The 24,173-nt window shown below is 39.3% G+C and overlaps 2 non-coding genes and 1 pseudogene across 2 annotated transcripts; all 3 read right to left on the bottom strand.

Moving 5' to 3' along the window:
* Positions 1-4,114: 4,114 nt before the first annotated feature.
* Positions 4,115-4,200, bottom strand: LOC121763119 (annotated as a pseudogene).
* A 159-nt stretch (positions 4,201-4,359) lies between these two features.
* Positions 4,360-4,452, bottom strand: LOC121763110. The gene has a single exon (XR_006042357.1). It is a non-coding gene; the product is annotated as a small nucleolar RNA snoR26 (small nucleolar RNA).
* Positions 4,453-4,488: 36 nt separating this feature from the next.
* LOC121763113 lies at positions 4,489-4,582 on the bottom strand. Its single transcript, XR_006042360.1, has one exon. It is a non-coding gene; the product is annotated as a small nucleolar RNA snoR27 (small nucleolar RNA).
* Positions 4,583-24,173: the final 19,591 nt, after the last annotated feature.

Below are 24,173 nucleotides of genomic sequence, written 5' to 3'. Positions count from 1 at the left end.
TACAAGCACTATCCACACACACTAAACACAAAATACACATAGTACTCTACACTCACACTACACAAAATAGACACGTACAGAAAATAGCATAACACGCACTATAAAGACACTATATACACACATTAAACACAATATTCAAGCATTGTACCCACAGTATACACTCTTCACACACTATACACAAAATACACAATACACACAAACACAATACACACAAAACACACACTATACACAAATAACACAATACGCGCTATATACAAAATATAAACACACACTATATACAGAATATATATGTACAAAGAAAATATACATAACACGCGCTATAAACACATACATAAAATATACTCGTTGGACACACACTATACTTAAAAGCATTGCACATATACATATATACGTACAAAGCCTTTGTCCTAGCGGCAAGGAGCTTAGACATTATTGCATGAGGTGCTGAGTTCGAGCCCTCTTGACATCAGTTGTAATTTCCTCCTATCTATAGTATAAGAATTTATTTGTAATTTTCTCCCTTATATAGGAGTTAATTTTAAAAAAAAAGCACTGCACATATACACACAACGCAAAATACACAAAAAACATAAAATACCAACAATATACACAAAAAAACACACGCACAATACACAAAATAAACAAAGTATACACAATAAAACACAAAGTATACACAAAATACATACATTACCCGCACACTATACACACCCTATACACACAGTACACATGCATAAAATTGTTAAGATTTTCAATGTATATTAATCAATTAAAATTAATTAGGTAATTGAAATAATAACAAAATACACTAATTGACATAATAATAATAATTAATTCTTATTAATAAAATAATGATAATGATAATTATTATATATTCAATGATTATTATATTGAAAAATAATAATTTATTAGTTTGTAACATAATAATAATTATAATAAATGAATGATAATAAACTTAATTAATATTATTTATTGATAGTATATTAGATATAACTCATAAATTCAAAATTTAATAAAGATATTCTTGATTAGTTAATAATTTATAAATAAATAGTAATATAATAATTGTTACTTATTACTATATTACTCATAATTCAAATTATATTTTAATTATTTAAAATATTATAAATTATTAGCGTAAGAAAACAATTATAAATAATAATAACAAATTTTTTACTATTATAATAATAATTATTATAAGCTATAAATATTATAATTATAGTTATTATTTTTATTATTAAGTACTATAATACATAATTTTAAATTTATAAATAAAATTAAATAATTATTGTTAAATACAAAATAATTAAATACTCCCTCCGTCCCATCTCATGTGATGGATTTCTTTTCGGCACGGGAATTAAGAAAATGATATGTATTGAGTTAAAGTGGAGAGAGTAAAGTATGAGAGAGGAAAAAGTAAGAGAGATAAAGAGAGAATAAAGTAAGAGAGAGAGAATAAAGTAAGAGATGGTTGAAGTTTTGGTTTTAGCTAAAAAAGGAAATCAATCACTTGAGATGGGACTACCCAAAATGGAAAGTTGATCACTTGATGTGGGACGGAGGGAGTATATTGAATACTTAAAAATATGTCAGAATCAACAAACTGGGAAAAGATTACCTACGAAAAGTCGTGGAACCATTTCTTTTGAGGAGGAGTTTCCTCATTTTTTGTAGCTTCTTCAAAGTGACATTCCTGAGTGTTGCAACAACAAAATGACAGGATTGGTTAATCGAGATGTAACTTCCGCGGCTATATAAAATCATATGAAAACTTTTATTAACCTACAGATGTTATGGACCATTAAGACAAAAACATTGAAACAAGTTCAAGTCATACAACTCCACAACATGCAGCAATGAAATACTACCATTCTGATTAGTAGGTACTAACACGTCCTCCATATGACTTCCTAGTCTTCGTAATATATTATTTAAAATCCCCCGGTTTCTAACATCTTTAGAAGCTCGTGTGTAGCATATAAACATATTTTAGTACTAAACTAGAGGGCCAAGTAAAATGTGTATCACACAAATATAAAGTACCTCCAGTGTAATGATACCACCACCCACGAAAATGCCTCTCTTCCTACTTCTTCATGTACCCAAGATGCATAGGTTATGGAAAGTTTATGTCATGACATCATGAAAAGACATTACTTTAAGTAGTTGTGCAAGTCAAGGAACTCACTTTTCTGTTTTTCCATTCAAGACACCCATCTGCGGCTCCTAGTAATAGTTTTGTACTCTTCTTTAACAAATATCCTGCAAGGAGTAAGGTTAGCGCTGATTTGATCACTCCAACAGTTCTTGTACCTATTTAAAAAATAAATATAAGTTACTCAAACACATAATAAAAAGGTTATTGCAGATCTGATAAATCCATCAGTTCTTGTACCTATTTAAAAGTTAAATATAAGTTACTCAAACACATAATATCAGACAACGTTTCTATTTTCCCCCCCTCTTAATTTCATGAATAAGACAAAATAGGATAGCAAATTGTATTCTCCATCTAGTTCCTTTACAATTGTAATAGCTTTGGCTGATGCAACTTCTGGTGCCTGTGAAATTGAATCTTGTTAAGAAGGTACTTGCCACTGAATCATCAACATATCTCTAATCTACTACGGGCAAATCAATAAATTTCAATGGTGGAGCTGCCAAACCATTAAGTTAAAATAAAAAAAATTAGATAACTAACCTCATGTGATGCAAATAGAAACAATCTTATGTATGAGATAATATTATGAGATGCTCTTCGTAAAATAGGAAGAATATATCAACTTCACTCCTCCTAAGACTTGCACCTGTCAACTATAAATTTGCTTAAATGGATCAATCAAGAGACATGACACCATTCCTTTAAAATTTCCAAGGACACAAATGGAAAGAAACTAAAAAGGAGCCAAACATTTAGAATTTAAAAATCAAGCAACTGACAAATTTCACAGCAACTAGAACAACTTTGATATAGCAATGCTAGGAAGTTTATGAACATACAAGAGATCCATCAGAAAGACTTTGGCAATGGTAGGAAGTTTTGATTGTCCATATTTGTGGTACTTTTTAGGACAAACTTATATGGGCTGTAGATACCGGTGAGCTATACTTTTTAGGACAAAATAATTACTATAAAACAGCATAGGACAGTCCTATCTAGATTATCCAACTTAATATGTTTTAAGTACCAAACGACTCAAGAAGTAATGTTTGGTCAGTTACAAGAATGTCACACAAAACCAACCTTAAACCTGGATAACTGCTGCATGGTGTGCAGAACCACCCTTGTTGGCAACAGGATAATCCTGAGTATATCATCTGCATTAGGGATGCACAATTAAGAATTATGAAAGTAAGATATAATCTTTGTAAAAAATAAATCATGGAAAATTGTGAATTAACTCAAATCCTTGTGTGCTATACAAATAATAGTTGTGATTGATTGGTGTTTTTTTCTTCACATTTTCCTAGAACTCTTTCTTTGATTCTGCTCTCTCTGTTTTTTTCTTTTTTAGATCTATTCCACCAATTTTTTTCTTTCTGTTTTTTCTTCTTTACTCCCCACTTCGCTCTTATTCTAACCTTTCCATGTGCCTTTCTACACTTTCTGCCCTAGTGTTGCCTGATTACAAAAGTCCTGCAGGGAGAAAGGCTAGAGCTTCATAAGAAATCTGAGTGTATATTACATAAAACTAGATAAGCAATTTCTTTGAACCAACTATCTACTAGCACATACAATTCTCTACCTTAAATTTTGAACTTTTTAAAGAAGCAATATGCATGCCATTTTAATACAATAACACAACCTACAATTGGCTAAATATTTACAAATGAAAACTTAATTACTTAAGATAAAAATCTAATGGTTAGTTACACAATGCCAAAAATACATATTACAATGAAGACGCCAAAATCAATGAAAGTCTTGCATAAGAATTGAAAACTATTAAACTCGATAAAGATCAAATTTGGAATAAATAGGTTCTCAACAAAACCAATCACTGAAAATCAAGAGGACGTTGGAACGACAGAGATCAAGGGAGGATTGTTGTGATAACGCAGTAATATACAGCATTAGATTTATTGGATATCAGGGAGAAAATTAATTCTAGATATTGGATCTCAGGATAATAAGTTATCTTCAAAAACTAATTTATTACAGATAGATAACGCAGTAATATACAGCATCACTGATCCGAAAATAAGGCATCAATCAAAATAGGAGGAAGAATTTGTGAAGATCAATAAAAGTTTAGAAAACTAAAGGGAAAAGCAATGGATTTAGTAAAAAACGATAAAACAAATATATTAACAAAGTGGAAAGCATAAAAAGTATGGAAGGAAGGAATGCAAAGTTATAAGCATCTCGGAGTATAATTTCCCCATTGATTTTCTTCATTTCTGAATCAAAGGGCAAGGATGACATTAATGTTTTCTCATCTCGGATGCTTATCTTCAACACTGAACAAATCTGTAAATATGCGAAAAAAAGGATCTCAAGAGCTAGAAGAGTATCTTCAATTCCGAATCGGAAATATCAGATAGATAAAGCAGTTTTAAACTAATGCATCATCGATCCTTCTCAAAAATTGTAAATTAGTTATGAAAATTGAGAAATAAAACGATGATCAGAAAGGAATAACGAACCAGAAGCTCCATAAGTGGATGAATTCCTGTATTGATGACACCATGAAAATGCCTCACTTCCTGCTTCTTCGTGTACCCAAGCTGCGGAGGTCATGGAAAGTATATGTCATGAAATCATGAAAAGACATTGCCTCTATAAGTAATTGGGCAAGTCAAGGAACTCACTTGTCCTGTTTATTCATTCAACACGAACCATCCACAGCTTCAGCAATTAGTTTTCGTATTCCTCTTTATCAAAAGTCCTACAGGGAGAAAGGTTAGTGCTTCATAAGAAATCTGAGTGTACATACATAAAACGAGCCAAACATTAAGAATTTAAAAACCAAGCAGCTGTCAAATTTCACGGCAATAAAGACATAACGACAATGCTAAGAAGTTGATGAAATTACAATAGAACCATCGGAAAGATTATGGCGCAATGGATGGCCAGATTCACCCTTCACTTGACCTCCTTTTGAACTGATGATATGTCTTAGTTTTTTATCCATTCTGCCTTGTCGGTAGCACTTTCATCCTACAAAACAAAACCGGGAAGAAGCTACACGAGACACCAACCCTAAAAGAAGATTTGAGAGCCTTATTTTCATGCGATTTCAGACCAGTTAAGCGAGGGTACTCCACTAGCGGATTCAGGTATCAAGTTTTCCCTAGTCAAGTTTGCATTCTCATTTTCCGGTCTTGATTTCTCTTCCAGAAGTGCTTCAAGTTGAAGACTCGCCAAATCGTCATCTTCCCCTCCCACTACTCCATCACGAAGCTCCCCGTCTCTTCCTCCAACAGTTTATTCTAACTATTTTTTTCTTCACATTTTCTTGGAACTCTTTCTTTTTCTAGATCTGTTCCACAATTTTTTCTGTTCTTTTCCTTTTTTTCTACATCTATTCCACCGATTTTTCTTTTTTTTCCTTTTTTTTCCCACATATCTGCTTCCTCTTTTTTTCTTCTTTTTCTGTTTTTTTCTTCTTTTCTCCCCATTTTGCTCTTATTCGAACCCTTCCATGTTTCTTTCTACACTTTCTGCCCTAGTGTTGCCTAATAACAAAAGTCCTGCAGGAAGCTCCCTAGTGTTGCCTGATAACAAAAGTCCTGCAGGAAGAAAGGTTAGAGCATCATAACAAATCTGAGTGTATATACATAAAACTAGATACGCAACTTCTTTGAATCATCTATCTAATAGCACATACAATTTCTCTACCTTGCATTTTCAACTTATTAAATAAGGAATACGAATGCCATTTTAATACAATAACACAACCTACATTTGGCTAAATATATGCTAATAAAAACTTAAGTGACATAAGATAAATATCTAATGGATAGTTACACAATGCCAAAAATACATACCATATTGAAGACGCCAAAATCAATGAAAGTCTTGCATAAGAGTTGAAAACCATTAAAATCGATAAAGATCAAATTTGGAATAAATAGGTTCTCAACAAAACCAATCACTGAAAATCAAGAAGACGTTGGAACGACAGAGATCGAGGGAGGATTGATGTGGTGACTACCAATCTTGATGTGGGATCATTATATCAGAATAATATGCATCCCATGTATCAAAACAGTGTTAGGAAATGGAAGAATGATCTTACCTTATTTGAAATGGGACCTTGAGCAAGGTAAGGTTTTTCATTGCGTAAATGGTGGAAACCATATACAACTTGGGTATCCATAATACCATCATCACATATAGTATCTTGTCAGAGTGCAATAATAAACATATTAAAGAGAAATTTTAGCATATAAATACAAAGCTATACTGAAATAATTATAAAACACAACTTCATGAGGCTTCACCACTGAATATTTCTAAGGACACAAGAAGTAAATGAGCATAGAAGCACCTCAACCAAAATCCTAATTCGCAAACGGAAAGACACTAAAACAAGCCAAACATTTAGACTTTATAAATCAAGCGGCTGACAAATTTAACAGCAATAAGAACAACTTTAAGGAATTATGTCCTTAGAGTTAATGGACTTATAAGGACATAAGTGTTGGAAAAATTTGGCAGTGGTTGGAAGCCAATGAACTTACAAGAGAACCATCTGAAAGACTTTGGCGCAATGGAGGGTCAGATTCACCCTTCACTTGACCTCTTTTTGAGCTGACGATATTTCTTAGTGTATTTATCCATTCTGTCTAGTCAGTGGCACTTTCAGCCTTCAAAACAACGGCACTATGAGCTGGGTAGAGACCGGGGGGCTCTATTTAACTGTCTATCAATTGAATTTGCAATAATTTCACAAAGAGAAGGAAGCAATATTTGTGGTACCCTTCAGGACAGTCTTATATGGAACTCTACTTGTTATCTTGAATACTCTACTGGGTGCTTTTCCCGTATCCAGCTCATTTTCTTTTTCTAGGTTAGATTCATGACGATTGATATTTGCTGATCACTCCAATAGTTCTTGTAACTATTTAAAAAATAAATATAGGTCAGAGACGTAACAAAATATGACACTTTGGCAGAAAAAGTTCTGTTTCTATTTTCTTCACCTCTTAATTTCATGAATAAGAAAAAACTGGATAGCAAACTGACATTCTCCACCAAGTTCCTATGCAATACTAATAGCTTTGGCTGATGCAACCTCTGGAACCGGTGCAGGTATGACAACCAGCAATATCGCATCACTGCGTTCAGAATACACACTCTGACATGAAGAGAAATGCCATCAGACAACTTAAAAATACCGTTGGCCCTAGGCCATGATTAACAATCGTTAGTATCATTTAGTCAGAATAAGAAGGTCAAAATTCATGCATCCCGTGGATCAAAATCAGTGTTAGGAAAAAAAAGAATGATCTTACCTTATTTGAAATGGCACCTTGAGCAAGGTAAGGTTTTTCATTGCGTAAATGGTGGAAACCATATGCAACATGAGATAATTGCCTTTAAAGCTAGAAACCGCAATCAAGCCAGAACCCTGGATAGGTAAGGTAATCCAGATTCAAAACATAATGCCATCAATATAGAGCTCAAATAAGAATAATGAAAATCAAGATAAAATATAATGTACCAGAAGTTCGAATAAAGAAGAGTTGTGTAGGACATCATTCCAGTGAAACATGTTTGAGTCATATAGCTCCACAACATGCAACAATTTCTGCTTGTGGCATATAAACATATTTTAGGACTAAACAAGAGTGCTCAGTGAAATGTGCATCACACGGCCATAAAGTACCTCCAGTGTGATGACACCACGAAAATGCCTCTCTTCCTGCTTCTTCGTGTACCCAAGCTGCAGAGGTCATGGAAAGTATATGTCATGAAATCATGAAAAGACATTGCTTGTATAAGTAATTGGGCAAGTCTAGGAACTGACTTGTCCTGTTTATCCATTCAACACGAACCATCCGCAGCTTCACCCATTAGTTTTCATACTCCTCTTTAACAAAAGTCCTGCAGGGAGAAAGGTTAGTGCTTTATAAGAAATCTAAATGCATATACATAAAACGAGCCAAACATTAAGAATTTAAAAACCAAGCAGCTGACAAATTTCACGGCAATAAGGACATAAGTGTCGGACAAATTTGGCAATGCTAAGAAGTTGATGAACTTACAAGAGAACTATCAGAAAGACTTTGGCGGAATGGAGGGCCAGATTCACCCTTCACTTGATCTCCTTTTGAACTGATGATATATATGTTAGTTTATTTATCCAATTTGCCTTGTCAGTAGCACTTTCATCCTACAAAACAACGGCACTTCAGGATGTAGATACTGGGAAGAAGCTTCACGAGACAACCCATGAGAGAAGATTTGGCAGCCTTATTTTCATGCGATTTTGGATCTTTTAAGCAAGGGTACTCCACTAGCTGATTCTGGTAACTAGTTTTCTCTAGTCCAGTTTGCATTCTCATTTTCCGGTCTTGATTTCTCTTCCAGAAGTGCTTCATGTTGAAGCCTCGCCAAATCATCGTCTTCCCCTCCCACTATTCCATCACAAAGCTCCCCGTCACTTCCTTCAACAGCTTATTCTTGCTATTTTTTTCTTCACATTTTCTTCGAACTCTTTCCTTGATTCTGCTCTCTGTATTTTACTTTTTCTCGATCTGTTTCACCAATTTTTCTTTTTTTTACCTTTTTTCCACATCTCCTTCCTCTCTTTTTTTCTTCTTTTTCTCTTTTTTTCCTGCATTTCTTCCACCGATTTTTCTTTTTTTTTTCCTTTTTTTCCACATATCTGCTTCCTCATTTTTTTTCTTCTTTTCTCCCCATTTTGCTCTTATTCCAACCCTTTCATGTTTCTTTCTACACTTTCTGCCCTAGTGTTGCCTGATTACAAAAGTCCTGCAAGGAGAAAGGTTAGAGCATCATAACAAATATGAGTGTATATACATAAAACTAGAAAAGCAACTTCTTTGAATCATCTACCTATTAGCAAATACAATTCAAGCATTTTCAACTTATTAAAGAAGGAATATGCATGTCATTTTAATACAATAACACAACCTACATTTGGCTAAATATATGCTAATAAAAACTTAAGTGACATAAGATAAATATCTAATGGATAGTTACACAATGCCAAAAATACATATCATATTGAAGACGCCAAAATCAATGAAAGTCTTGCATACGAATTGAAAACTATTAAACTAAAATAAGATCAAATTGGAATAAATAGGTTCTCAACAATACATTTTATATCGAAGACGCCAAAATCAATGAAAGTCTTGCATACGAATTGAAAACTATTAAACTCGATAAAGATCATATTTGGAATAAATAGGTTCTCAACAAAACCAATCTTTGAAAAATCAGGAGGATGTTGAAACAACAGAGGTCGAGGGAGGATTGGTGTGGTGACTACTAATCTTGATGTTGGATCATTATATTAGAATATCATGCATCCCATTTATCAAAATCAGTGTTACGAAATGGAAGAATGACCTTACCTTAGGTGAAAACCATTTGGGTATCCATACCTTCATAACATATAGTATCTTGTCAGAGTGTGAGTAATAAACATATTAAAGAGAAATTTTAGCATATAAATACGAAGCTATGCTGAAATAATTACAAAACACAAATTCATGAGGCTTCACCACTGAATATTTCTAAGGACACAAGAAGTAAATGAGCATAGAAGCACCATAACCAAAATCCTAATTCGCAAACTCATCCGTTAATAGTTAACTACAACTAATTTAAGATTATATAATTTTAGAAATCTTGTTTTCTATAATTTATCATGTGTAATTTCATTTTTCATTTTTTAATATTAAAAAGATAATAACAACTATCGGATTTAGGGTTAGGAACACAATGTCAATATAGTGTATGAAATACATCAACACGAAAATATGACAATGTCAACACAATTTCATATTGACATTGTACATGCATTATATTGATATATTATATAACTTGTATTGATATAAAACTGCTTCTTCAAAATAAAAAAATTCAAGAATTTTTTTCAATTTTGACTTCGAAACATATGCATATAGGATCTCGTTGGAATCGTTATAAAATTACCTTTAATTTGATATATGTTGTGTGAAAAAATAATTTAAATTGAGATAGTTATATGCATTTAAAGTTTTGAGATATTTTTTAAAAGTTAATTATAACTATTTTGTTGTTAATTGGCATAAATACCTAATTGACATTTTTTGTTCTTGATACTCTGTATCGATATGAACTTAGCCTTTGATTTTAAGATCTAATACATATCATTTAGTTGTTGTTAGCAACTTAACTATTAGTTAACAATATAACACACCCCTTGGATATAAACTGTGCAAATTTGAGTGTTTAGAATGTGTTTCAAACACAATTAGAGAATTTTACTTCTATACTAACTAGCTTCATTTACTATTGCATTATACAGACAAAAAATATCATTATGAATAGAAGTCCACCAAGAAAGAAAGCAATAACCAAGCAAAAAAACTCAAGGAGCTAATATGATAAGTGAACTAAATTTTTAAATTTAATGCTCGAACATTAATGTTCACCTGCACTGGAAAATGTAATATGTTGCTCACGTGAATACCCTTTAAGCTTTGCAGATTTCTTTGATTTCTCCATAACTTTGAGGACAATATTTGAACCAAATTATCTCCAACACAGAAAATAGATAGACAAAAAAAGATAATCATATATGAGGACTAAGTGTTTTTCGGAAAAAGATTTAAACATTTAAAGTGAGCTTATACTCATATTAGGTCGTACAATAGAGATTAAATGAATGCTAATATTTGTTCTCATATAGGTCTCAAATTTGCTAAATATATGGACTTAGAAAAAACAGAGAGTAAACAATGTGATAATAAATCTTTAGAAATGGAAAGAAATGGAACTTGAATGAGATAACGGACCAATATCATTAAACCTGCTTCTTCTGCTCATAAGGGCAGACAATTTGACACATAAAAACTGTTCCATATTGTTAGAATAGTGTTTTAAATTATAATTAAATTAGTTGAGTAAATTGCACAACATATCCATCCAAAAATAGCATAGATGGATTCAAAAAGAACTCAAATATAAGTATATTAAAGATGAACAAATGATACAGTGTTTAATATACAAAACCATTATATGCCACTATTCTTTTCAAATGAAAATATAGAAGTTCTAAAGGTTGTTTTTTGAATTGAATGTGACTAGTGTAAAGCTTTATAAGTGCTACAACATGTGAAATCAGTCTGATCTACATTTCCTTGTTATAATCCAAGTTGAGATGTTTTAATTGAAAAATATGCTATACACATGATTTATAATTCATATATCTAGATCTTTTTTTCTAAAATACTTCATATGTCCATCTCAAGTGATTGACTGCTTTCCGGCACGTGTTTGGGAAAAATAAGTACTACCTCTGTCCGCGAATAGGAGTCATATTTTTCCATTTTAGTCCGTCGGCGAATAGGAGTTCCGGTTTACTTTTACCATAAATGGTAATAGAGTCTCACATTCCACTAACTCATTTCACTCACATTTCATTTAAACTGATATATACAAATGAGACTCATATTCTACCGACTCTTTTCCACCCATTTACTTAACATTTCTTAAAACTCGTGCCGCCAAAGATTGGTGGACGGAGGGAGTAATAAATAGTTAGGGGCATTACATGTTACATCAAAATGTATTACCAATATTTCAATTTAATACAAAAAGTTATAAGTTTACATATTTCATACAAAAATTTTACTTGGTGTTCCAAATTTATACATTCCCTCAAATCCCTCTAACACCGTTAGTCCTCTACTCTTTTCTTCCTATTCACTCCCAAATCTCTATCCGTTTTAATTACAAAATCTGAATTCTCCAAATCTTCCTCCATTTTATGTCTATAAACAATAAAGGCACAAAAATATAAGCTTAAAAATGTTTAGGGCTCAATGTCTTTTTTTTTCCCTAAGAGTAGAAGATATAATATGAAGCCTCTATTCATCTATCAGTGTCACGCCCGCATTTCCTAAGGATAGGAAGTACGGTGGACCGCGACTAGGGGGGGGATAAAGAAGCGGGGAAGAAAGGGGGTAACAAGAATATTTGACCCAAAACATTTAATAAAGGAAGTTCACTTTTAGACATTGTACTTAAGACGACATTACAAAAGTTAAAGTATTCAGAGTTTAAAGGAAAACATTGTATCGGATTGCAAGCAGCGGAAAGACCAAAAGACAGATGCTGCCATGTATGACGACACGACACCATCCAAAAGACCAAATAAAAATACTATTTCAGCTTTGGCTGCTCAACATCCGTCATCCCCATCGTCGCTCAACCTGCACATTAAGAAAACAACATGCAGGGCTGAGTACTTATGCACTCAGTGGACACACGCCAAAAACATAGTTTGTCATGCCATAACAGTGTAACATTGGGGTTTTGAGTATAATGAAAATAACCCAAGTACACAAAATACATTTCATAAATTCGACTGCGCAGTCATTTTCCGATATTGCCACCCTTATTCCCTCAATCATACACTATCTGATCCAAACCATGACAAGGGGCGTGGCCACACCCCAGGTCATCTAGACCGGCCAACTTGCTCTCAGATGGCACCCAGTCTCGTGTACACTAGCCTGAGGGTTCGCAGCCCAACAGACCCGAATTCGATTAAACATATGTGGTAAACCACTTCAGATAGGTTTCAAAACGAAATAATTGGCAAGACAAACAGTTCACCTCCATAAACATTTCCGGAACAAAGTCCGTATTTAAAGATAACCCACATAAAAGTAGGGTAGAAAAGCCCACCTCGATTGCTTAGCTTTTAAAACAGTTCCCTTCAACCACACTTTCCTCGAAAAAGATCACCCTTTTGAAAGATAAATAATATCATGATTAGAGTCAGAAGAGACGCGACTTTAAACGACAATGCATGATTCCTACGTGGACGACTTCAACATCTAGCACGTTACACGTACATACACTTAACAACATATTACAAAACAAACACACAAAGTCACACGTTCGAAACACACCCCGCACGCAAACGACGTACCCAAAACGCGCACACGACACACGAACACAGCACTCCAAGTCCTGGCATACCCTTACTGTGCAACGGCTCACTTGGCTCGGAAAGGTTCGGAAAAAGCTCGGAAAAAGGATCGGCGTCTCGGCCTAGCTCGGTGTCTCGGCCGCCTGGCTCGGCACCTCGGCCGACCGTCTCGGCCGCCTGGCTCGGCACCTCGGCCGCCTGGCTCGGCACCTCGGCCGACCGTCTCGGCCGCCTGGCTCGGCACCTCGGCCGCCTGTCTCGGCACAGCTCGGCACCTGTCTCGGTACAGCTCGGCACTTGTCTCGGCACAGCTCGGCACCTGTCTCGGCACAGCTCGGCACCTGTCTCGGCACAGCTCGGCACCTGTCTCGGCTCAGCTCGGCACCTGTCTCGGCACAGCTCGGCACCTCGGCCGACCATCTCGGCCGTCCGGCTCGGCACCTCGGCCGACCACCTCGGCCGTCTGCTCGGCGCCTAATTTACACCCCTTTTCCTCTGACCCCCGATTCTCAAACCCTATACGACAAACACACCACGCATTCTACATCCCAAAACACACCCAAACACCTGGGATCATCCCTTCCAGACTCTCCACAAATCTGCCCTAGGCTGAACCCAACAACTCTCGGCCAACACACACGAAAACTCTCGAACCAAACACTGATTCCTCTGAGCCATCTCTTGGCCAAACACACCCACATTCATCACAAAAACCTATCACTCAGAAACACGCCACTTGCACATGAAAACATCTCCCAAAAACATACCACTCGCGAAACTGCGCAGTTTACTTGCAAAAATCATAATAAAATCATACGACATCCAATGAAGCTGAAATTTACACACCACACAAAGGACACATTAACCTTTACACAGATCAAAATTCGTACCCAACGGAGATCGTTTGCTTAGTTAAAAAGGGGTCGGAACCCACTGTCAGTTACCAACAAAGACATGCTTCACACAGACACATCATCCCACAATCTATTCAGCACCTAAACCCTCCAAAACGTCCTATATGCATGAGGTTTCGAAAATTAACAAGGGTTAGGGGTTACCTTTCTCCGAATAGTTCGAAACGTAGGTCAAAGCTTCCCTACTCCGATTTCAAAACGGTACGCGAGAGTTTGCTACCTTAATGAAATCAGGAATCAATGAGAGGGAGTAAGAGGGAAGGTAAAAACCGAGAGGGAGAAGAAGGGAGACTTACCAGAGAGAGAGTAACTTTGCGAGAGAGAGAGCGAGCGAGAGAATGAGAGAGACCGAAGAGGGAAAGAGATTGGAAAAGGGGAAAAGAATCGGTTAAGAGGGAGTGGGGGAGGTTGAGAAATTAGTGGGGAGAGGGGGAGGGGTTTTTTTTGAAAAGCCGAGAGAATTAGGGAGGGAGGAATTTAATTTGTTATTTAGGATTTTAATTCTAGCTTAATTAGTTAATCACTTTTAATGCTAGGTAAAAACACCCCATCCGCAACAATAGTGTAAAGCAATTAATATTTCCACACCATATATTAAGCACAACACATAAGACATCCATTAATTTAAAGAACCAAAAACCACAAGATCTCGGATATTACATTCCTCCCACCTTAACAAAATTTCGTCCCGAAATTTGTTAGATCACTCAAACAGCTCTGGAAACCTCTCTCTCATCTTATCTTCTAATTCCCATGTTGCTTCTTCGATTCCATGATTCCTCCACCGTACTTTCACCGAAGCGATTGACTTATTCCTCAATTCTTGCACTCTTCGATCCACAATGGCCTCGGGCTTCTCCTCATAGCTTAGATCGGGATTTAGGACCATCATTTCTTCTTGGTGAACGATGTGTGTGGGGTCATACACATACTTCCTCAATTGTGACACATGGAAGACGTTGTGCACATTTCCGAAGCTTGGTGGTAGGGCCAATCTGTATGCTACCACGCCGACTCTATCCAAAATCTCGTATGGACCGATAAATCGGGGTCTCAGCTTTCCCCTCACTCCAAAACGAGTTATTCCCTTAGAAGGGGAAACTTTCAGAAAGACCTTTTTCCCGACCTCGAACTGTAACTCGGTCCTTCGAACATCCGCATAAGATTTCTGTCGATCTTGTGCCTCCTTGATCCTCCCACGGATTTGTCGGACAATCTCTATCATCTCTTCTACAGAGTCTGGTCCGAGAATTCTTCTCTCACCCACTTCATCCCAATAAAGTGGCGATCTACACTTCTTTCCATACAAGGCCTCATATGGAGCCATCTTGATAGTCGCCTGGTAACTATTATTGTAAGCGAACTCTACCAAGGGCAACACTTCTTCCCAACCTACGCCTCGATCTAGCACCACGGCTCGTAGCATGTCCTCCAATGCTTGTATCGTTCTCTCCGACTGCCCGTCGGTTTGCGGGTGGAACGCTGTACTGAAATTCAACTTAGTCCCCAACTCGCGCTGCAGGCTTGTCCAAAATCTAGAAGTGAATTTAGCATCACGATCAGATGTGATTGTCGCTGGGACTCCATGCAAGCGTATAATTTCCCGTACATATACCTTAGCCAACTGATCGGATCCATAAGTGGCACGAACCGGCACAAAATGGGCAGATTTGGTGAGGCGATCTATAATCACCCAAATCACCGTGTTCCCTCGCTGGGATTTTGGCAGTCCTATCACAAAGTCCATTGCAATATGTTCCCACTTCCATTCCGGAATCTCGAGGGGTTGCAATTTCCCATAGGGCCGTTGGTGTAGCGCCTTTACTTGTTGACATGCTAGGCATCTCTCCACAAATGCCGCAACATGCTTTTTCATACCGTTCCACCAAAACTGTCTTTTCAAGTCTTGATACATTTTGGTGCTCCCTGGATGAGCAGCGTATGGGGTTTCATGTGCTTCTCTCATGATTTCCATCCTCAGGCCTTCATCCTTAGGCACACACAACCTTCCCTTGTATGTGAGACCATTATCCGCTGCCTCACGAAAATTTCCGAGTTCACCCGTCCTCACTTCTGAGCGAATCTTTTCTAGTAACGTATCTCGCCGTTGAGCTTCTACAATTCTGGCTCTTAAGTCGGGTTCCATCACCAACGTGGCTACTATCCCTTCCACAGTCTCGGGCATTCTCACCACTTCCAAGCGCATCTTACTGAACTCTTGGATTATACTCTCTTCGATAGTAAGAAAGGTGGCCAGCTGAGATTGAGACTTCCTACTAAGAGCATCGGCCACTACGTTTGCTTTTCCCGGATGGTAATTTATACCACAATCGTAGTCCTTTACCAACTCGAGCCACCTACGTTGGCGCATGTTCAACTCCTTTTGCTCAAAGAAGTACTTTAGACTCTTATGGTCCGTGTATATCTCACAACGGACTCCATAAAGATGATGTCTCCAGATCTTCAAAGCATGTACCACAGCTGCCAGTTCCAAGTCATGCGTCGGATAATTCAGTTCATGGGGCTTCAATTGTCTCGATGCATATGCAATCACTTTCCCCTTCTGCATAAGCACACATCCCAGTCCCACCTTCGACGCATCCGTATATACCGCATAGTCAGTCTCTGGCTCCGGCACAGCTAGGATTGGTGCGGTGGTCAATTTCTCCTTCAACAACTGAAAGCTCGCCTCACATTCTGGCGTCCAAATCATCTTGACTCCCTTTTTCAGTTGTTGCGTCATTGGCCTTGCTATCTTCGAGAATCCCTCGATGAATCTTCGATAATAGCCCGCCAGTCCTAAAAAGCTTCGGATTTCGTTTTGTGTAGAAGGTGACTTCCACTCCTGCACCGCTTCTACCTTGGCCGGATCTACACGAATTCCATCTGAAGTTACTACATGTCCAAGAAAATTTACTTCCTTGAGCCAAAACTCGCATTTACTGAACTTGGCATATAGTTTCTCGTCCCTTAGAGTTGCTAGGACGGTTCTCAAGTGCTCTTTGTGCTCCTCCTCGTTCTTTGAGTAAACAAGCACGTCATCGATGAAAACCAGGACAAACCGATCCAGAAATGGATGGAACACGCGGTTCATAAGGTCCATGAACACTGCCGGGGCGTTCGTCAGTCCAAAAGGCATTACAACGAACTCATAATGACCATATCTTGTTCGAAAAGCTGTCTTGGGTACATCTTCTCGCCGAACCCTCAGCTGATGGTACCCAGACCTCAAATCCATCTTAGAGAAGACTCCTGCCCCTCGAAGTTGGTCAAACAAGTCGTCTATCCTTGGTAGTGGATACTTGTTCTTCAGCGTTAGTTTGTTTAGCTCCCGGTAGTCGATGCACATCCTCATCGTTCCATCCTTCTTCTTTACGAACAACACTGGTGCTCCCCATGGTGACACGCTAGGTCTAATGAATCCCAATTCCAGTAGCTCTTGCAGTTGCACCTTAAGCTCCTCCAACTCTTTTGGCGCCATTCTATAAGGTGCTTTGGATATTGGTGCCGATCCGGGCTCCAGATCGATCGTGAATTCTACTTGCCTGTCGGGTGGGGGTCCCGGCAATGCATCGGGGAAGACATCGGGATATTCACTCACTATCGCCACATCTTCTATCTTCCTGTCTTTCTTCTCCTCCCCATTCAAATAAACAAGGTACGCTGGACATCCCTTCCTCATCATTGTAGTGGCTTGCAGCGCAGAGATAATGGACTTGCGTCGGCTCATTGGGACTCCGTGAAACTTCATCGGCTCTTTTCCGGGGGTTTCAAACGAAATTTTCCTTTCTCTACAATGAAGGGTAACGTGGTTCTCCGCTAACCAATCCATACCCAAGATTATGTCTACGCTACCCATCGTCATTACTTGCAAATTATAAGCCACTAAACTGAGTTCACCTATTCCAAAGTTCACACATGCACAAGATCGGGATATATCTATAGCCCCGCCTACCGGTGAGGTCACACTCATAGTGGGTTCGGTCTTAACAGTAGGTAATTCCAAAGTATCCACACAAGACGTTGATATAAAGGAATGCGACGCACCCGTATCAAACAAGACAACTATAGGCATATTGAGAAGTGTGCCCATACCTGCCAAGTTTCCTTGCTCAAAGGTTTCTTTCCCGTTTGCCGGCTGTTTCCCCTTCAAGGCGTAGGCCCTTGCTTGCGATGGTAATCCTTGGCGGCGTTGTTGCGGTGGAGGTGCAGGTAGTGCCTGGGATTGTGGACGGAAACCTAGCTGGTTCTGTCTCGTTCCCGTTCCCATGTGCTTGTTTGGGCAATTTCGGATGTAGTGGCCACTCCCACCACAGTTGAAGCACCTAGGGTCTCGACACTCCCCGGCGTGGTACTTGAAGCACCTTCCACATTGAGGGTTCCTCGGCGGAAAGTTTGCCCTCGGTTGGAAAGTATTCTGTCTCCCGCCATTGTAGGGTGGGTTCCTCATGTGTTGTGGCCTCTTACCACCATACTGAGCCTGGTCACCATCCCACCTCCTCTTCTCTTGGTGGCCCGGCTGAGCTTGTAGAGGTGTCGCGTTTGTTGTTGCCACAACTCTTGGCTTAGGGAGTGCATCTTCCACGTCCAGTGCACAAGTCAAGATCTCCGAGTAGGAGAGTTCTCCTCGACAGGCCAATGCGGCCTTTATCTCATCTCTGAGCCCGGCCCGGAACTTCACCGCCCATTTCTCATCGGTGTCCATCAACTCGGGCGCATATCGTGCCATCTGCGCGAGGGCTCGGTCATACTCGGTTACAGTCATTCGGCCTTGGCTTAGTGTGTGGAACTCTACCACCTTGGCCCGTCTGTACGTCTTTGGAACATACTTGTTATCGATCTCTACTTTAAACTCCTCCCATGTTAGCGCCTCCAGGCGGGCAGGATCCATAGTTCTCTGCCGAGTCTCCCACCAGTAATCGGCAGCACCTAACAGTTGAAAGGTAGCACCAGCAATGCGCTCCCTATCTGTGCACTCCATGACCCTGAAGATACGCTCGAGGCCGCGTATCCACTCTTCCGCTTTGGATGGGTCTCCTTGTCCGTCAAATTTTGGGGGATTCTGCCTTGAGAACGTAACTATGAATCTTTCTTGTTGAGGCGGGGGTGGAGGTGGTGGTGGCGGTGGTGGTGCCTCCACGTGGGGTCCTTGTCGTGGTTGGCGTGCACGTCTTGGCGGCATTCTGATTCAATATCCAAAAAGTGTTACTACAATTCTCATCCAAAATTACCACTTTCTCAAAATTTTCTTATAAAACCTTCATGTAGTATAAGATGCAACACATAGGATATAAACCAAAATCAAATTCTCATTAAAAGAAAGAAGGCCAACATTGTTCCCAAGAGTAGATCGTACTGAAAGCAAAAACTGAAAAGACAACGAACTATTCCAATTCTAGACTACGACTCTATCATCCTCATCCATAGGCCCTTCCTCCGGGTCTTCGTCGTCGTCCTCCTCGGAGTTCCCTGGCAGAGCCTCCTCATAAACATCTTCATACCCTTGTTCACCCTCGTACATGCTCACATACTTGTCCTGATACACGACCCTCTCTTCCACCTCCGGTGGGGGCTGCTCCTCTCGAGAGTCCACCAGTGCACAATACACGGCTTTCCGAAAGCCAGCCATGTCACCCACCATGTCATCGGTAGCGGGCTCATGCCACGTGTACCTCCTCGCCGTTCTTTCGGCCCACTCCTTCCAGCTATCGGGAAGCAAATCTATTAGCTTCTCAATGCCGTCATGCTCTGTCACTCCGAACTCCTGAGCTGCCCTCCAGAGGGTGTCGAAGTGTGCCACGAACTCGATCAACGGTACATGATCCTTCTTCCGGTACACTCTATAATCTCTGAGCACCCTCTGTGCCCTAAGTCTATCGCGATCACTCCGTCGCGGGGTTCGGAACATACGCGCCATCTATAGAAAAACAGAAACAACCGCCTCGCGTATAAAAAAACAGAGTACATAACCGAAGAAGAGAGAGAGAGAGTGTATGCACGTATCGCTGTTCTAACCCAAACCCGCTGGTGTTCAAAGGCCAAAAGCTCTTATCTATCATAGGTCCAAGAAGCACTAGTGAAATTCTATCACGTCTAAGTTCAAACATTCAAAAGGCCAACACATACTCACATAAAAGCTCACATCGACATTCACGTCATCAAATCATCACACATCAGCCTCATGCTTTCATATAAATTCATCATACATCAACAGTTCATAACACCATAACAGTTCATAACTCAAATAATTTCCAACTTTTCCACATCACGTTGTACCCTTCCACATGTCTCAACATTTACTTAAACTTTACATAAAAACATTTTCAACACCAAAATCACAATTTCCTCCACTTCCATACACTTTCCAAAATTTCGAAATTTTCATTACCTCATTTCAGGTTGAGTGCGATGAGTCGGATGTTGAGCCAATGACACTTTTGAAAACTTACTCCAGTCAGAAAAAGAAATTTTTTTTTTTTTTTTTTTTTTTGGGTCCAGAGCAGAAAGAGAAAACCTGGCTCTGATACCACTCTGTCACGCCCGCATTTCCTAAGGATAGGAAGTACGGTGGACCGCGACTAGGGGGGGGATAAAGAAGCGGGGAAGAAAGGGGGTAACAAGAATATTTGACCCAAAACATTTAATAAAGGAAGTTCACTTTTAGACATTGTACTTAAGACGACATTACAAAAGTTAAAGTATTCAGAGTTTAAAGGAAAACATTGTATCGGATTGCAAGCAGCGGAAAGACCAAAAGACAGATGCTGCCATGTATGACGACACGACACCATCCAAAAGACCAAATAAAAATACTATTTCAGCTTTGGCTGCTCAACATCCGTCATCCCCATCGTCGCTCAACCTGCACATTAAGAAAACAACATGCAGGGCTGAGTACTTATGCACTCAGTGGACACACGCCAAAAACATAGTTTGTCATGCCATAACAGTGTAACATTGGGGTTTTGAGTATAATGAAAATAACCCAAGTACACAAAATACATTTCATAAATTCGACTGCGCAGTCATTTTCCGATATTGCCACCCTTATTCCCTCAATCATACACTATCTGATCCAAACCATGACAAGGGGCGTGGCCACACCCCAGGTCATCTAGACCGGCCAACTTGCTCTCAGATGGCACCCAGTCTCGTGTACACTAGCCTGAGGGTTCGCAGCCCAACAGACCCGAATTCGATTAAACATATGTGGTAAACCACTTCAGATAGGTTTCAAAACGAAATAATTGGCAAGACAAACAGTTCACCTCCATAAACATTTCCGGAACAAAGTCCGTATTTAAAGATAACCCACATAAAAGTAGGGTAGAAAAGCCCACCTCGATTGCTTAGCTTTTAAAACAGTTCCCTTCAACCACACTTTCCTCGAAAAAGATCACCCTTTTGAAAGATAAATAATATCATGATTAGAGTCAGAAGAGACGCGACTTTAAACGACAATGCATGATTCCTACGTGGACGACTTCAACATCTAGCACGTTACACGTACATACACTTAACAACATATTACAAAACAAACACACAAAGTCACACGTTCGAAACACACCCCGCACGCAAACGACGTACCCAAAACGCGCACACGACACACGAACACAGCACTCCAATTCCTGGCATACCCTTACTGTGCAACGGCTCACTTGGCTCGGAAAGGTTCGGAAAAAGCTCGGAAAAAGGATCGGCGTCTCGGCCTGGCTCGGTGTCTCAGCCGCCTGGCTCGGCACCTCGGCCGACCGTCTCGGCCGCCTGGCTCGGCACCTCGGCCGACCGTCTCGGCCGCCTGGCTCGGCACCTCGGCCGCCTGGCTCGGCACCTCGGCCGACCGTCTCGGCCGCCTGGCTCGGCACCTCGGCCGCCTGTCTCGGCACAGCTCGGCACCTGTCTCGGCACAGCTCGGCACTTGTCTCGGCACAGCTCGGCACCTGTCTCGGCACAGCTCGGCACCTGTCTCGGCACAGCTCGGCACCTGTCTCGGCTCAGCTCGGCACCTGTCTCGGCACAGCTCAGCACCTCGGCCGACCATCTCGGCCGTCCGGCTCGGCACCTCGGCCGACCACCTCGGCCGTCTGCTCGGCGCCTAATTTACACCCCTTTTCCTCTGACCCCCGATTCTCAAACCCTATACGACAAACACACCACGCATTCTACATCCCAAAACACACCCAAACACCTGGGATCATCCCTTCCAGACTCTCCACAAATCTGCCCTAGGCTGAACCCAACAACTCTCGGCCAACACACACGAAAACTCTCGAACCAAACACTGATTCCTCCGAGCCATCTCTTGGCCAAACACACCCACATTCATCACAAAAACCTATCACTCAGAAACACGCCACTTGCACATGAAAACATCTCCCAAAAACATACCACTCGCGAAACTGCGCAGTTTACTTGCAAAAATCATAATAAAATCATACGACATCCAATGAAGCTGAAATTTACACACCACACAAAGGACACATTAACCTTTACACAGATCAAAATTCGTACCCAACGGAGATCGTTTGCTTAGTTAAAAAGGGGTCGGAACCCACTGTCAGTTACCAACAAAGACATGCTTCACACAGACACATCATCCCACAATCTATTCAGCACCTAAACCCTCCAAAACGTCCTATATGCATGAGGTTTCGAAAATTAACCAGGGTTAGGGGTTACCTTTCTCCGAATAGTTCGAAACGTAGGTCAAAGCTTCCCTACTCCGATTTCAAAACGGTACGCGAGAGTTTGCTACCTTAATGAAATCAGGAATCAATGAGAGGGAGTAAGAGGGAAGGTAAAAACCGAGAGGGAGAAGAAGGGAGACTTACCAGAGAGAGAGTAACTTTGCGAGAGAGAGAGCGAGCGAGAGAATGAGAGAGACCGAAGAGGGAAAGAGATTGGAAAAGGGGAAAAGAATCGGTTAAGAGGGAGTGGGGGAGGTTGAGAAATTAGTGGGGAGAGGGGGAGGGGTTTTTTTTGAAAAGCCGAGAGAATTAGGGAGGGAGGAATTTAATTTGTTATTTAGGATTTTAATTCTAGCTTAATTAGTTAATCACTTTTAATGCTAGGTAAAAACACCCCATCCGCAACAATAGTGTAAAGCAATTAATATTTCCACACCATATATTAAGCACAACACATAAGACATCCATTAATTTAAAGAACCAAAAACCACAAGATCTCGGATATTACAATCAGTATGAAAAGTATTACTGCTAGATATTCGTATGAAAAACACTCTATCACATTTTTGCCATTTGCACTATCGATGCAACACTTCCTCCTCTCTTGGTCACACACATACAAAGCTGTCCACCAATCTCTACGTCTCCCTTTTCTTCCCGACAAAATTTTTTATCAGACCCAATTAAGGTTTTGCAAAGCTTTTGTAAAAATTTTGTAACTATATATTAACAGATGGTGTGCAATAATAAAAAAAGGGAAGAACCATGAATCTAGAGAGAGAAGAATGATCTTGAGTTCTTCGCAGTGATTTCTAGGAATACATAGTTAATCTTCTTCTTCTTACTCATCACATTGATAATTTACAGTGAAATCCTAATTTCTTAATTTGGGAGTGAATAGGAAGAAAAAAGAAGAGAACTAACGGTGTTAGAGGGATTTGACGGAAAGTATCAATTTGGAACACCAAGTAAACTTTATGTATGAAATATGTAAACTTAAAACTTTTTGTATTAAATTGAAACATTGGTGATACATTTTGTATGTACCATGTAATTACCCCAAATAGTTAAAGTCAAGAGAAAGTTAAGTAAGTAAGAGAAAAATGAAGATAAGACTCTGCTATATTATTCTCTCTCTTACTTTACTTTCTTTTCACTTTAACTATTTATTATCATCTTTGCAAAACAACGGCCAAAAAGAAATCAATCACTTAAGATGAGACGGAGGGAATATGTGACTAGAAATCTAACTAAATTTCTTCTACCTTGATACATGTGATTTGAAACACAATTTTGGCTCCAATATATCTATCAATAGACAACACATATAGAAGAAATTTTCACTCAAGGTAATTGTCTATTGGAAGAAAAATATCTATATCAGCAATCACATCCATTGCAATAATTGAATTCTATATGCTTTACACGAATTTTCCAAGTAAAATCTG

The sequence above is a fragment of the Salvia splendens genome, chromosome 13, assembly GCF_004379255.2.
Source record: "Salvia splendens isolate huo1 chromosome 13, SspV2, whole genome shotgun sequence".
In the NCBI taxonomy this organism is placed as follows: Eukaryota; Viridiplantae; Streptophyta; class Magnoliopsida; order Lamiales; family Lamiaceae; genus Salvia; species Salvia splendens.
The sequence above is the reverse complement of the archived record's forward strand: the minus strand, read 5'-3'. Positions and strand labels throughout refer to the sequence as shown.